Below are 15482 nucleotides of genomic sequence, written 5' to 3' on the forward strand. Positions count from 1 at the left end.
ATTAAAAAAAATTTAAGTTAATATGGGGTGCCTGGGTGGCTTAGTCTGTTACACAACTGACTCTTGGTTTCAGCTCAGGTCCTGATCTCATGCTTTTGTGAGTTTGAGCCCTGCACTGGGCTCCGTGCTGATCTTGTAGAGCCTACTTGGAATTCTCTGTCTCTCTTTCTCTCTGTCCCTCCCCAACTCGTGCTGACTCTGTCTCTCTCAAAATAAACAACGAATTTTTTTTAAAAAGATCTTCCACAGAAGTTAATATGTGCATTGTAGGGACAAACAAGAAAAAATAATCTATGATCATAACAGTTTATCTGGCTAAGTCCTTGTATGTATAGAGACACCACTAACTGAGCATTCATTTTTATGTGGTTAAGATGGGAAAGTATATCATTCCTTTTCCATACATCAAAAATATTTACCTATTTAAACTCTGAAACCCATGAGTATTCTGATAACTAAAATTATGGTACATCAACACAATCAGGAAAAGATGTCATTATGCCTTTTATGGGAAAAAATATCTTGGAACAGCAACAAGTCTCTGGACAAGAATATTGGCAGAGTTGTAATAAAATACTGCCTATAATAATGCTCAATTTTAAACGGCTCATAAAGAACTAGAATGCAGTAAGTATAAAGCTTCCCAGAGAATTCACTATCAAATATATGTAATTAAGTATTAGCAAAAATATGTTTCTGGTGAATTATTGAACAATGTATTCATATCATAAAGCCACGTACAACTATGGTTAAAATCAAAAAGTAAATATGAACAGGTCAGCATGGATTCTCTCTCTTGCACTTCTTTTTCTCCCTCTTCTGGAAACTCAGTGAACAAGTCTTGATGTCTACTACTCAGAAGTAATTCAAAAATGCTATATCCAAGGTCATTTTTTCCTATTAATTAAAAATTAATTAATTACAAGTTGGTTTATTTACTAGCTCTATATTTCAGCACATGCTATTAACTCAAGATACTTAAAAAGCTTAAAAGTTGCAAAATAAAGAATGAACTTTGTCACAATAAATGCAAGCACTTTGTTTTTAAAAATGCACATAGAAAGCCTTGCCTTACACTCATTCTCCACTTCCTCCTTCACTATCCCATGACTAAGTACAGAAATGAGTCTGGCTCCGAGAGGAGAATTAACACAGGTCATTCCCTGAAAATGGTGCCTCCTAATAAACTAAACTAAAAAAAAGAGACAGAGAGAGACAGAGAGAGAGAGAGAGAGAGATTTATAGAGAGGTCATATTATTACCTCTACTTTTAAAATTCTTTGGGCATTTAGGACGTAGCATTGTCAATAGATACAGAAGCAAGAAATAAATGTACACACAAAACATTGGTTGTAACATGAAATATCTTCTAAATATCACCTATATGGCATAGCACCTTCTTCTCTTTCTTGTGCTTTCTCTCCACCTCCAAAAAATGAGTATATTGGATGTGTCATTTCTGATTCATTTCTAGAGGTGGTCCAACAGCTCCACTATCTAAATGTTATTCCCAGAGACATTTCTTTTCCATGCTGTTTTGTTGTTAAGGGCATTTAGAAGACGTGTGATTTTATAACTCTATTTCATCATATGTCAGCAACACCTTTACATCTACGGATTAGATGTTGCAATGTAAGTATCCTTTTAAAAGATCGGGGAGTAGAGGGAACTTGACAGGAACATTTTCATGTTACATGCACAGGATTTCCATAAGTGGCCAATAAATCATCCCAAAAGGTAGTGGGCAGTATGTGGTCCTTGTTGTACCATTTCTCTCCTCCAATATCAAAGTCTAGTGGGCCAAGAACTATATATAGTTATATATATAGTTTTATATATATATATTATAATGTATATTATGTATTATTATATATTTCTATATATATAGTTCTGATATATATATATATATATATATATATATATAGTGTGTATATAGAACTATACACACAGGGGCCAGGATATATATATATATATATATATATATATATATATGGTTCCTATAAGTATCGTGGCCCTATATCTATATATATAGATCTATATATATATAGATCTATATATATAGATATAGGGCCACGATACTTATAGTGGTTCACACACCTGCCACCCATTGAGGCTCTGCTCTGCTGCTATTAACCACCTGCTGGTGTCTGGTGTCTGGTCCACTTGGCCAATAGTGTTTAGTGTGGTCCAGATCTGACCATTTCCACGGTTTGAGCCCTGAGGCAGAGCAGCTAGGGTGTCAGGTTTCCACAACATGGGAGACCTGGACTAGCTCTTTTTACATTGTCATGCTCTCTTGAACTTAGATTTATTACTACTGTGATAAATCCTTCTCTAGGTCTCTTAAAATATCTTAACATACATTTTCTGTTGTTAAAAAAGTAACATATTTATCTGTTTTGTTAGTGTTTGTGTAACTATATCTCTTTTTTATCACTTTGATATCATCCTTTCGTATATGATACTGTTGTCTTTTGTTTATGTATCATCTGATAATTGTATTTTAATCACAAGTTTATTCCATTTATATATAAGGTAAATATGATATTTGGGTTTAATGTACTGTTTATTTTGTTTTCTAGTTATTTCTCTTTCTTTCCTTCTTTCCATCTTTTAAGTTTATTCATTTATTATTTCTGAAAGAGAGAGAGAGAGCATGCAAAAGCAGGGGAGGGACAGAGAGAGAGAGAGGAAGACACAGAATCTGAAGCAGGCTCCAGGCTCTAAGCTGTCATCACAGAGCCTGATGCGGGGCTGGAACGAACCCATGGACTGTGAGATCATGACCTGAGCGGAAGTCAGCCGTTTAATTGATGGAGCCACCCAGGTGCCCTTGTATCTCTGTCTTTTTAAAAATGTTTTTCTTTTTTTTTTCTTTTCTTTTTTTTTGAAGGTCCCCCTCTCATTTTCTAAGATTTATGTTTTTGCTGTTGTTGTTCTGGTCCCGGGGAGTTATTTTTAACCTTGCTTTTAGCTTAATATCTTTTATCAGTCTTAGAAAATTATCCATTAGCACTCTTAAAATATTGCTTCTATCATCTTCTCTATCCTTTTTAAACTCAAGTTAATACATGTTAGAAATCTTATCTGTGTCCCCTATGTCTGTGATTTACTTTTTCTGTGTTTCTCTACTTGCTTTGCACAAAAATTTTCACTGAATACCGGACATCATGCATAAAAAATTATACAAGTATTTTAAAGGCTATTTCAGTTGTGCCCCTCACTCCAGCGGTTTGAACCGTCTGTGTTCTCAGTTGAAGCCCTTCAGTAGAGCTTCACTCCATTAGTGTTTATCATGATCTCCAATCTCTGCCTTCCCTGTATTATATACCTGCTGCTGTCTCTACTATGTTTTTCTTTAGATTCTTTTCTGCTCTTTTGTGTTTGATTCCTAGGAGTCTCACATCTTTGCATCCACGGAGTAGCCCGGGAGTAAATTATGTATGGAATTTGGGGCTGACTTCCCTGAGATTGTCTTTTTCTAGATATCTCAGCGTTTCTCAACTACTTGGCAGCTTCAGACTCTTAACCTTTGTCTCCTCAGACCCATACAATTGCCAATAATGAATTGGCAAATGCCCCAAGGGGAAAAACAGAAGGCTAATGTGGTACAACCACTGTTTGCTCCTCTTTGCTCTGAAAGTTTAACATTTATTGATCCTTGCTGTCCAATGCCTTCAAATATTTTGGGGGTTCTTTGTTTTGTTTGTTTTATTTTTTCTGTTTTATCAAACTTTTACTTTGTATTTGGGAGAAAGAAGCAGTCATTCCACAGTTCTTTATTAAAATCATACGATACCAGTAACTGTCACATGTTACTGGTTATAACAGTTTATAAATTTAAGTATTCACATGCTCTACACATTTTCTAAATGAATGCTTAACAGTGAAATTAGTTAACTTATATTTTCAGTTAAGTCTTTGTAAATATTCTCTGGAGATGTGTGTCCACATGTCCATTTTCTTTTGTTAAACTCTATCCATTTGAAGATGTGCTCATAAATTACAAATGTATCATTATTAATGGTAACAAAGAAATCTCTAGTTACAAAATTTTTCCATATATTTGGGAAAAAAATCCATGTCTCGCAAACTTTTTTTTCAGCAAAAGTTTATATTGACTTTATATTTATATTTCTAAACTACCTTATTGTTATTTATTGGAGTTCAGCTTGTTTTATTATTATTTTTTGTATCTTGTAAAGAAAATCACAGAATTTTCCTCTTCCAGTTTCCCCTATGCCAGGTTTATTATATTCCCTTTCTGACGTTTAAAGTAAATGCTATATTTCCCAGTCTGTCAATCATGAATGATTTGTCTTTGCTGTCATATCAAATAAAACCAATTACAGCAAATGAGAGGTGATGCCTTTATCTAGTATGTCCCTAAATTCTCTACGATGACTGTACCTTTGTATGAAGTTTAGACTATGAATAGCTAGTCATATGTCACGAGGTTACCTAGATATAGTTTACCAGAATTATGTCCCCCTTATATGATATTTTGAGTGAGAATGTACAGAAAGGTTGAATTCTTATTTTCTGAGTTTTTTTTTTTAAGGAAAAATCCAAATTTTAAACAAAAACAGTAACTCCAACCTCACCATGGCTAATATTATCTTACTTTACAGTTAATTTTATTGGTAAATACAAATATGTACAATTAATTATATATTTTGTTTATAAGGAATACATGTCACAAAATATGTGACTGCTGTAGATCTAAAATTAATTATCTGCTATGTCTATATTATCTCATAATATTTTTAGCTGAACCCATACGTTATTTTTTTTTAATTTTTTTAATGTTTATTTCTGACAGAGAGAGACAGAGCACGAGGGGAAGAGAGAGAGGGGGACACAGAACCCGAAGCAGGCCCAGGCCCTGAGCTATCAGCACAGAGCCCGACGCGGGGCTCGAACCCTCAGACTGCGAGATCATGACCCGAGCTGAAGCCGGACGCTCAACCGACTGAGCCACCCAGGAGCCCCCTACGTTATTTTTGATGGAAAACAATAACAATTTTCTATATACAGTAGCACACTTCAATATCTGCTATGAATGTTTATTGCTGCAAATATTTTTATTTTTAAATGTTTTATTTATTTATTAAAAAAATTTTTAACGTTTATTTATGAGACAGAGAGAGACAGAGCATGAACAGGGGAGGGGCAGAGAGAGAGTGAGACACAGAATCTGAAACGGGCTCCAGGCTCTGAGCTGTCAGCACAGAGTCGGATGCGGGGCTCAAACCCACAAACCGTGAGATCATGACCTGAGCCAAAGTCAGACATTTAACTGACTGACCCACCCCTGCAAATATTTTTAAAAAGCAATTAACAGGGGGCGCCTGGGTGGCGCAGTCGGTTAAGCGTCCGACTTCAGCCAGGTCACGATCTCGCGGTCCGTGAGTTCGAGCCCCACGTCAGGCTCTGGGCTGATGGCTCAGAGCCTGGAGCCAGTTTCCGATTCTGTGTCTCCCTCTCTCTCTGCCCCTCCCCCGTTCATGCTCTGTCTCTCTCTGTCCCAAAAATAAATAAAAAACGTTGAAAAAAAATTAAAAAAAAAAAAGCAATTAACAGCAACTTAAATAAGTGATGATTTGTCTCCTGTAAATATATAGACAGAGGCAGTGGAAGCCGATGACTCACTAGTTTAACAGTGTTCAATGTAGAGCTATTACTTGGTCTTTCTCTCATGCTTGTTAAAGGATAACACCGTTAGCTTTAAACATGTCTGTATGTGTGATATTGGGATTGGCCTTCTGCTCTTTTCTGGCATAGAGCTCCTAAAATCTTTGGAATTTCCTAAGTGATGAGAGCAATAAAGGTGTCTTTTGTTATGTTAAAGAGATAACTTTTGAACTCTGTCTCAGGATGGGGGCTAACCATAACCTTGGGATTAGAAGCTTGGAACTTTCCATCAGCCACTTGACATCCTGGGATGGGTGAGGGATTGCAGGTTGAATCACTTGCCAATGGCCAATGATTTAATTAATCATGCCTGTGTAACGAAGGCTCTGGAACCCAAAATGATGTAGTTCAGAGAGCTTCCAGGTTGGTGAACACACATAGAGATTCCCAGAGAGTGGTGACTGAGAGACAGCACTAAAGCACCAAGTCCTTTCTCCATACCTTGCATCGCTTTCATCTGGCTGTTCCTGAGTTATATCCTTTTTTTTATTATTAAAAAAAAAAGTGGTGTAGTAAGTAAAATTCTCTGAGTTATGTAAACTCCTCTAGCAAATTAATCAAACCCAAGGACAGACTCATAGGAATCCTCGATGTGTATAACCAGTTGGTCAGAAACACAGGTGACAGTCTGGAGTTGCAACTGGCATCTGATGGGTGGAGGTAAGATGGGCAGCCTTGTAGGACTGGGCCCTCTCCCTGTGGAATCCAGTAATGTCAGAATTGAGTTGGATTCTTGGACACCCAGTTGGTCTCTGAGGATTGCTTGTTGCATGTGGAGGTAATCTTCCACACATACACAAACACATTGAAATGGGATCCAGGAACGCACAAGAATACACAGGGCAGAAAACAGATGGAAAATGGAAAAGAGACGACCAGTCTTCTACATGTGTGCATTAAGCGACCACCCAGAAACCAAAAGGAGACTGAGGTTGCAAATGTTGATCTGGTACCTCAAAATCGGCAAAGGGTGTCTGCAAAACCTTTCTACACAGACAGCATTCAATTTGATTTTCTCTTTAGAATACAAATAAGATTCACTGAGTAGGGTGTTTTCAAGATACTCATTTGACAAAGAATGCACAATTCCTGACTCAAATGACTGACAAGATCTAGTTGTATTCATACTTATGATGAAACATTCCAAGGAAAACTGCCATCCAAGTAGGTAGTGAGGTATGTAGCTATCACTATCACTTGAGAGGATACGTGGTTCGAGGCTCCTGGTAACGTCATCTATCATACTCCTGCCATTCTATGCAATAGCTTTATATTTATTTGAATGGGTTTATTACCTTTTAAATGTCTTTCCAAGTTTGAACATTACTCAAATATGTCTCAACTAAACAATGAATGTTTTGATTCTCAATGACATGAAAAAGACAACTCACTTTATTCATTTCTAAGAGAAAGAAGGAGATAAAACAGGGTTTATGTATGAGATTGAAGGACATTTCCCAAAAAGGAGAGTTGGCAGAGAAAATACACACATGTTGTCAATTTGACAATCACAGCCAATGCTTACTAAACTTTAAAAAAAAATTTTTTTTACATTTATTTATTTTTGAGACACAGAGTGAGACAAAGCATGAGTGGGGGAGGGGCAGAGAGAGAAGGAGACACAGAATCTGAAGCAGGCTCCAGGCTCTGAGCAAGTGGTCAGCACAGAGCCTGATGCGGGGCTTGAACCCACAAACTGTGAGATTGTGACCTGAGCCGAAGTCGGACACTCAACCGACTGAGCCACCCAGGGGCTCTAAAACTTTTTAAATATCTAATCACCAGCTAAACAAAGTAGGAAGACCAACTCTGTAGTGATTGTTCCTGACTGCATGTTTGTGGTCTCCCCAAACTCCTATGTTATCCCCCAATGTGACAGTGGTAGGAATTAGGATTAGGTGAAGTCATGAAGATGAAGCCCCCATGAATGCAATTAGCATCTTTATTAGTCATGAAAGAACTTGCTTTGCCTCTCTAGCCAAGAGAAGATACAGTGAGAAGCCGGCAAGCTGAAAACCAGAAGAGGGCTCTCACAAGAATGTAATCATGCATCCAAGTCCCCATCTTGGACTTCTATTTTCCATATCTGTGAGAAATACATTTCTGTTGTTTGTAAGCCAGTCAGTCTGAAGTGACAGAGATTATTTCAAAACAAATATGTTTATGCCTATTGAAGTTTTCAAAAAAATACTCTATTTTTTTATCGTTTTTTCACAGATCTTGTAATTGCTGCTAGAGTTCTTAAATATTTGTGATATCAAGATTTCACAGAATTATTATCTTTCTTTGACAACACAGAATTAACATTTAATTTAGAAGTGAGTTTTGAATTGTTTAATTTCAGTGGGACAGAAAGTCACACATTGTGTCTTTAACTAAGGTTATCTTTGTCAGCTAATCCACAGTATTTTAATTTTCATCTCTGAGTTCAGCATGAATTTCAAATGTATATTTTAAAAATAATATGAATAAATTTAACTTACATATCTGATATTCAAGGTGCTGAGATTAAACCTTTTCTCAATCATAGAAGAAAAAAACAGTGTCTTGAGATGAAAAATCTTTTGTAGTTATTGTGCTTTTTTTCTGGGTAAAAGGAAAAAAAAAGTTTATTTGGTCAGGCAGTTGGAAAAAAATCATCGTTATAAGAGTCAAAATTTTATAGCAATTAGCAGATCGTTATGTACATCCACAAATGTACACACATAGACCGAAACACAAGAATAAGAATGGTAAAAATACCAGAGAAAAAAGAAACCTTATTGCTCATATTCTCCGTATGTAAAATGGGTAGAATAGTATTTTATCATTTTATATATTCAGTATTGTATTCAGAATAAAATGAGTAATAGATGTGAGCATAATTTGAACATGAGTATTAATCAAGGTTTATTTTAGAACATGATGTCAGTTTTAATGGTTACTGATGATATACGAGTAAATAAATTCAGTAAACTGGAGGGGATTGACTTCAGACTGTAGTGACATAAAAAATAAATCGATTGAAGGAAATTTTATTCTGAAGAGAATAAGAAAGATCTTATGGTAGGATAAGAAGTATACAATGCCAAGCAAAGAGAGTTTGAAGAACATAGAAAAAGGACCTGTTCTTTATTTACTGTTGTTTATCCTCATGCATATCATTGTATGATAAAGAATATTTGTTTAAAAAAGAAAATAACTTAATCATGGATTGCAAAGATTAAATGGACCCCCATTGATCCCTTCAGAGAGTACAGATCAAAGTTAAATTGCTAGAATGAAGGAGAAAGTATTAGGGAAGTTGTTTGTTAATCTTTTATAGAGGTTTGTTATCAACTTCCAGATGAACAAAGGAGTCTCAAGAATTCCTTGAGAATTCCTTGGAATTGGAAATTGGCAGAGCTCTGAGAAGACAAACTCTCAACTGACACCAAGCCCAATAGATATCAAACATTTACTAAGCCATTCTTGAATGTTTGGTAGTAGGAGCTTAGAGACCTAAATGCACAAAAGCACCATCCGTTAGTAATATGTTTCTGAAATTTCTTTGCAAGAGAAAGGGACAAGAAGGCCTTTCAAAGAATAATGGAATAAGCAGATGCAAGGTTATGAGGACCCTACATGGGACTAGTCTCAGAAAGGATGGTAAGTAGATACGTGAATGTAAAACTATGAAGTAGAAAGAGTCAAGGATGGCCAGAGAAATTTAAACTTGAGACATGGGAAAATAATCATTTCAAAACTGAAAATTGAAAAGTCCAGAAGAATAACAGCTTTGAGAACAAAGATGGATTTAAATTGACAGAAGGGCATCCAAATGGAGACATCCCCCAAGCAGGCTGAGCTAATGGAACTCAGGAGAGAGACCAGATATAGACATATAAATCTGAAGCAGTAAGACAAAGCCATCAGAGTGAATGAGGTTTTTGAATTACAGGATACAAAGTGTAGATCTGGGTTCAGAACTAAACTTTTTCTATAATGTATTTTGGGTCAGGAAGAGAAAATTGAAATAGAAAAGAATGGTAAGAAAAAAAAAGAAACTGAATGAGAACCAAGAGAGTGTGGAATCACAAAAAACAAGAAATATGAGTAGTTTAAGAAAGGATCTTTGTAAGTTTCAATTAAAGAAGTAACTCTACCATGTATTATGATGCATATATCTTAAAATGAATACTTGAAAATTTGTGTCATATTATTATCATCTAATAAACTAATTTTAGGGAAATAATAGAGAAATGGTACACAGATAGAGGCAAAATATCCTTGGCAGTTTATTGGTATGCAAATATTGGTACTTAAATATTTTTGGTATTATATAAAATTACAGATAAATCATAAAACAGTCAACGTGCAAATATTCTAAATCTAATTTTAGACTTGATATGGATAAATTCAATATGCCATACTTACAACCAGATGTTATTTCAAAAGTGCAAATTTTAAAATGAGAAAGGAATATATGTAAAATCACATTGTATGGAAGTAGATAAAATGCTATGGGAGGATGTGTGTCGGGTGCATTATGGATAGATCCAAGATTAAAACATATAACCATCAGTGCTCAGACAAGCTTCTGGTGCCCTGACACTGAAAAGCAGAGGTTTACATCATGTGCTACATTTGGAATCCAGTCTTATTACAACCAGTGATTCACTGATGTAGAAACAGTACTTGTTCTAAAGAATTTTCTCATACCCAGAACCTCACAATCACTTGACCCATTGAGATATTCAAATGCTATTTGGGACCTTAACAGAACCTCCAAGATGGTGAGTAAACACCTCCCCATGATGTCTCCACTCTGCTGAGAACTCCTTGCTTTGATCCCAGCCCATTTTACCCCTCAAACACTTTCACTGTGATTCTTAGGGAGCAAGAACTTTTCAAACTCCTATGTAATTGGTACTTGAGAAAAAATGATACTGGCACCAATATCAAATGAGGTTTGAGGGTGCTTTTCATTTTATATAATATTGAATGGGTTTTCCAAGTAAGCCACTAATGAACCCTTAAAAATGGGAATTCAAAAGGCCTTGATTTTGTTCCCTTCAAATTAGAAATAAACAATTACAGGTGATTTATCTGTTTTCCAAGAAAAATGCAAAAGCAGTAAAGAGACCCAGATTTTTCAGGTCCACCAGAGTTTGTTTTAAGAAATTTTCTTACACATTTTATATATTTTTTTTCAACCTGGAATATATAGGATTTTTGGCCCCATCTTCATATATACTCATCATAAGAGAGTCTCTAAGACTTAGCCTCACAATGACCACCTAACACTTCGTCAATAGCCTGTCCAGCTTCTTGAAAACAGTCTCACATGTAAAATATTTCCTACTTCCAGATGTGAGCAAGAAAATGATACAGAAAAAGAAAAAAAAAGAACAAAAAACAAAAGGAAGCATCTCTGTGCAGTGATCCATTTCTAGGGTTGATTTATTCCAATGTATATAATAATATATGTAAGTACTTGAAGATCATAAAGGGGATTTAAGATTTTCCAGAAGCTCTTACCTTTTGGCCTTTGCAGCATTTTTAAAGGGATTTGACAATGATTTGTAATTATTTTGGTAACTGTTCAGTAAAATCCCCCTCTCCTTTCAAGCAAGTTCCAACCATAGACAAAGTGGTGGATGTGATGGGAATCAAACATTAAGTGTCATTAGGAGAAAATCTACACCTCAAACTACAGATCTCACTGGTCAAGCTGGCCTGGAAACAGATGGATTGGAACCCAAAGCTATGGGTGCAGAGGATAGCACTACCCTGTGCCCTCAATTCTAAACTCAACCTCAGAATTCCTCTGGCCACATGAAGTTTCATGGCAACCATACAAACCCATCACAATGGAGACTAAGAAATAGCCCAGGGCATTTGCACACTTTTTTCTTTTCTATGTGGTCTGAGTGGCAGAACCATCCATCAAGTGGAAATATATTGTGCTGTGAGGTTGGAGAAAACTTAGTGAAGTTTTAAAGTGAAATAGCAAGACTGTTTGGCAGTGTACAATTCCCCACTCTAGTCCATGACCATGAATCTATCAGACTGAGAGAAATTCTCAAACATGGAAAAGGCCAACACAAGTGTATCAAACCAGAGTGGATATTTCCTCAGACCAGTGTTGAATGAGGACATTAAGCTGAAAGTCTATAATGCATGATTGAGCCATTACTTGTAATGGTACATCATGGAATCTACAGTGTCTAGTTAAGGAACATAAAATACTCCTTAGAGTCATGAGACATGCACTGAAGTTGATATTTTTTAACCTCAGAGAGTAGTTTATAAGATGGAAATACACGGAGGTGCTTCAAAAAAATTAATTACTTTATCGGTTAATCCAAAGCATCTGTTAAGAGAAACAAAATATAAAATCTTTTCACACTTCTCTTACTCAAGACAAAAAATATTAAAAATCTATATTTTCCATTGCCATTTAAGGGTTTCAATTTTTGTGAAGACATTGAGTGTCTTTTTAATAAAATAAGTGGTTTTGCTGACACAACATCATGGCTTGGTGTATAGTTGTGTGATGTGGCCATGCTCCTTGTGAGGAAAATCAGGATGTGATATGATTTTATTTTTAAGTGATCTCATAGTTTATAAGCCCAGCACAACCCACATCCTGACTATTTAGTGTTTTAGAAAAAAGACTGATGGTATTTAACATATATTAAAGATGTACACATAAAGCAGGTATAATCAGAAACATAAATGAATAAGGATACAACACTACTTTGTTCAAATAATCAGAAAAAAATTATGTTTCATTGATTCATTCTTTTGCTTCTAGACTCACCACGCAATTTAACACCTATCATGTTCTGGGTACTAGATGTTCTTAAATGAAGAATGAAAAGAATATAAATTTTCCTCATCTAATGTGATACAGTTACCGTATTTCTTCTTCTTGACCTTGATATTATAGATTTAAATATGTTTGCAAGACTACTGAAGACAGAATCACAAGAAATTATTAGGGTATGAAAAACAGAGCAAGTATTTTAAGAACTTCCCTATGTTCTATTTAATATTTACAATACCACAAACATTTACAAACACAAAACAGAGCAAAATCACTTGTGTTTTCCTAATTCAATTTTGGAAATTTAGAAACAAAAACTAAGCAGTGGCTCATTGAATGCCTAATTATTGATACAGACAACAAAACTGTATGTTGCTTTTAAAATAATTTTGAATTGCAGACAGGTATTGATGAGAATGAGTCAGACTATGATTTAATTTTTTTTTTCAAAATACTACTGTTGATTTTCTGATTCCTTGCTTAGAAAAATATCTGGTTGTATTTAATATGACATTGCATTATAAAGATAAGAGGCTGGTTAAAAACTAAAGATACAACAAATTAACTGTGTATATCCCTGTGATATTCACATTCAATTCAATAATCACATTATGTGATACAGTATACTTTTTAGAAAAGTAATCTTTTATAATGAGATAATGGCTCCCTTAACCTATTGAAATTGATTTAAAAAATCTGTCCTAATTAAAGTGCTTACAGACAAAGAAATTGAGTTAAAAAATTAAAGTAGTTTCCTGGACTGATTACATAATTTTTAGTGGCTCAAATATACCTTTCTAAATGACTTATTCTAATGTGAACAGTGATGGTGAGATACCTACCCAGAATCCTTTACCATACACCTCTTTAAGCCCAGAAATTAGATATAGATCATCGTCTGGTTTATTTTAAAGACTTTTCCTTATCCATAGCTTGATCATTCTTTTGAAAACTCTCAATATTCATGAAAATGAATTGCTATTTAATTCATTTGGTTTTGGCTTTAAGAAAACTGAGGTTCCAAAAACTGAAAGAGCTATTATGAATCATTTCCTTTCAAGTTAAAAATGACAAAGTATATATAGCCTCTAGTTTGTACTGGTTGAGAATTAAAGTGATTGCATCAGGGTTATAACTTAAATTTTTTTACCTTTGCAATGCTAAGGAATATAGACTGTTTCGTTAAACGTTTGTTTCAAAGGTTTTTAAAAAGATCACAGAGATTAATAACAAGCACTTGGAGAGTTAGGAATGCACTCTAAGTGTACAATGGAGAGTGTATGTTACATTATATATCAACAGATTTTCAGAGTAAAAAAAATAGTGTACACCTGGCTTCAAATAAGTGTATATATATATATATATATATATATATATACATATATATGTATATATATATACACATATATATATACTATACTATATATATATTCTCTCTCTCTCTCCATATATATATATATATATATATATATGTGTGTGTGTGTGTATATATATATATATATATATATATATATATTCTAAGGAAGCTTGTAGTAATGTAGTAAGGAGATCAGTTGAATTTGATTCACTTACCAGGTACTAGAATTATTAACTTAGAGAATACTACAGACAACTCAAGGAATCCATGCTGTAAACTATTTTTCTAAAATATAATGTTTATTATAATAAAACAAAATTAGAAGAACAAATACTTACTGTGTGTTTGCTACATGTTGAGAATGCCCCAGAATTACAGAAGCAAACTCATTTCATCTGTACCATAGAGTGTTTTCATTTTCCTTTATGTGGCCAATAAAATAGGTACCTCTGGGTCACCCAGGTGGCTCCGTTGGTTAAACATCTGGCTCGGGATTTTGGCTCAGGTCATGATCTCAGGGTTGTAAGACGGAGCACCGCGTTGGGCTCTGTGTTCGGCATGGAGCCTGCTTGAGATTTTCTTTCTACCTCTCCCTCTGCTCCTCCCCTCCTGTGCTCTTTCTCTAAATTAATTAATTAATTAATTAATAATGATGAAATAAAGAGGTTCCTCAAAGCAATCAGGAGACATTTAGTCTTATTAGTCAGATTCCATATTTGTGGGTTCTAAATTCAAAAGTTTGCTAACATCAAGTGATGTGTCTTAGATGGGTAAGTAATAAATATTACTCTCTTATCCCTATATGTTTTAGGGTATTTTCCCCTAATGCATTTTAGAATATCTTTGAAAAAATCCACTTATTTGTGAATCACTATTTAATTCAAATCCTCCTCAAAATTCTAATGTAGAGCTTCTTTTTCAAAGTAAAAATTATGCAACACTGAAAGCTAAAATCACTAAATATTTTTACATGAATAGATTATTTTGTCAATTTGATATAACTAGCTATATTTCATATAACCTATAAATCTCATGGATTTTTTTCAATGAAATATATTTCATTCATTATTTACTCTAAGGCAATATATAATATTGCCTTGAATATATAATTCAAGCCCCGATGGCCTGCCTTTAGTTACCACAATTACATACTAGTTTCATTAAAATATTAAGGTGACTCTTTTTTTTAATGTCTATTTATTTTTGAGAGAGAGAGAGAGAGAGAGAGAGCACGAGAGAGGAGGGGTGGGGCAGAGAGACAGAGACACAGGATCTTAAGCAGGCTCCAGGCTCTGAGCTATCAGCACAGAGCCTGACACAGGGCTCGAACTCACGAACTGCGAGATCATGACCCGAGCCAAAGTCCAACACTTAACCAACTGAGCCACCCAGGCTCCCCAAAGTGATTCTTAATGTAGTAAGTATATCATTATAGTAAGTATGTAGTAAGTATATCCCCTAAAGGCTAATTAAGGCTTTAATGGGACTTTGGAAATCATTCCACAATTCTTAAAACCCTGTTTCTTCATGTTTCCTAATAAAGTTCTTTTGAAATTTTTACCTATGGCTGCCTTTTTTTTTCTTTTTTTCTCCTTTGTCATACTTTCTGTTAACAATTTTGCTCTCCTTGACAGAACTTTT

The sequence above is a fragment of the Prionailurus viverrinus genome, chromosome A1, assembly GCF_022837055.1.
Source record: "Prionailurus viverrinus isolate Anna chromosome A1, UM_Priviv_1.0, whole genome shotgun sequence".
Classification (NCBI taxonomy): Eukaryota; Metazoa; Chordata; class Mammalia; order Carnivora; family Felidae; genus Prionailurus; species Prionailurus viverrinus.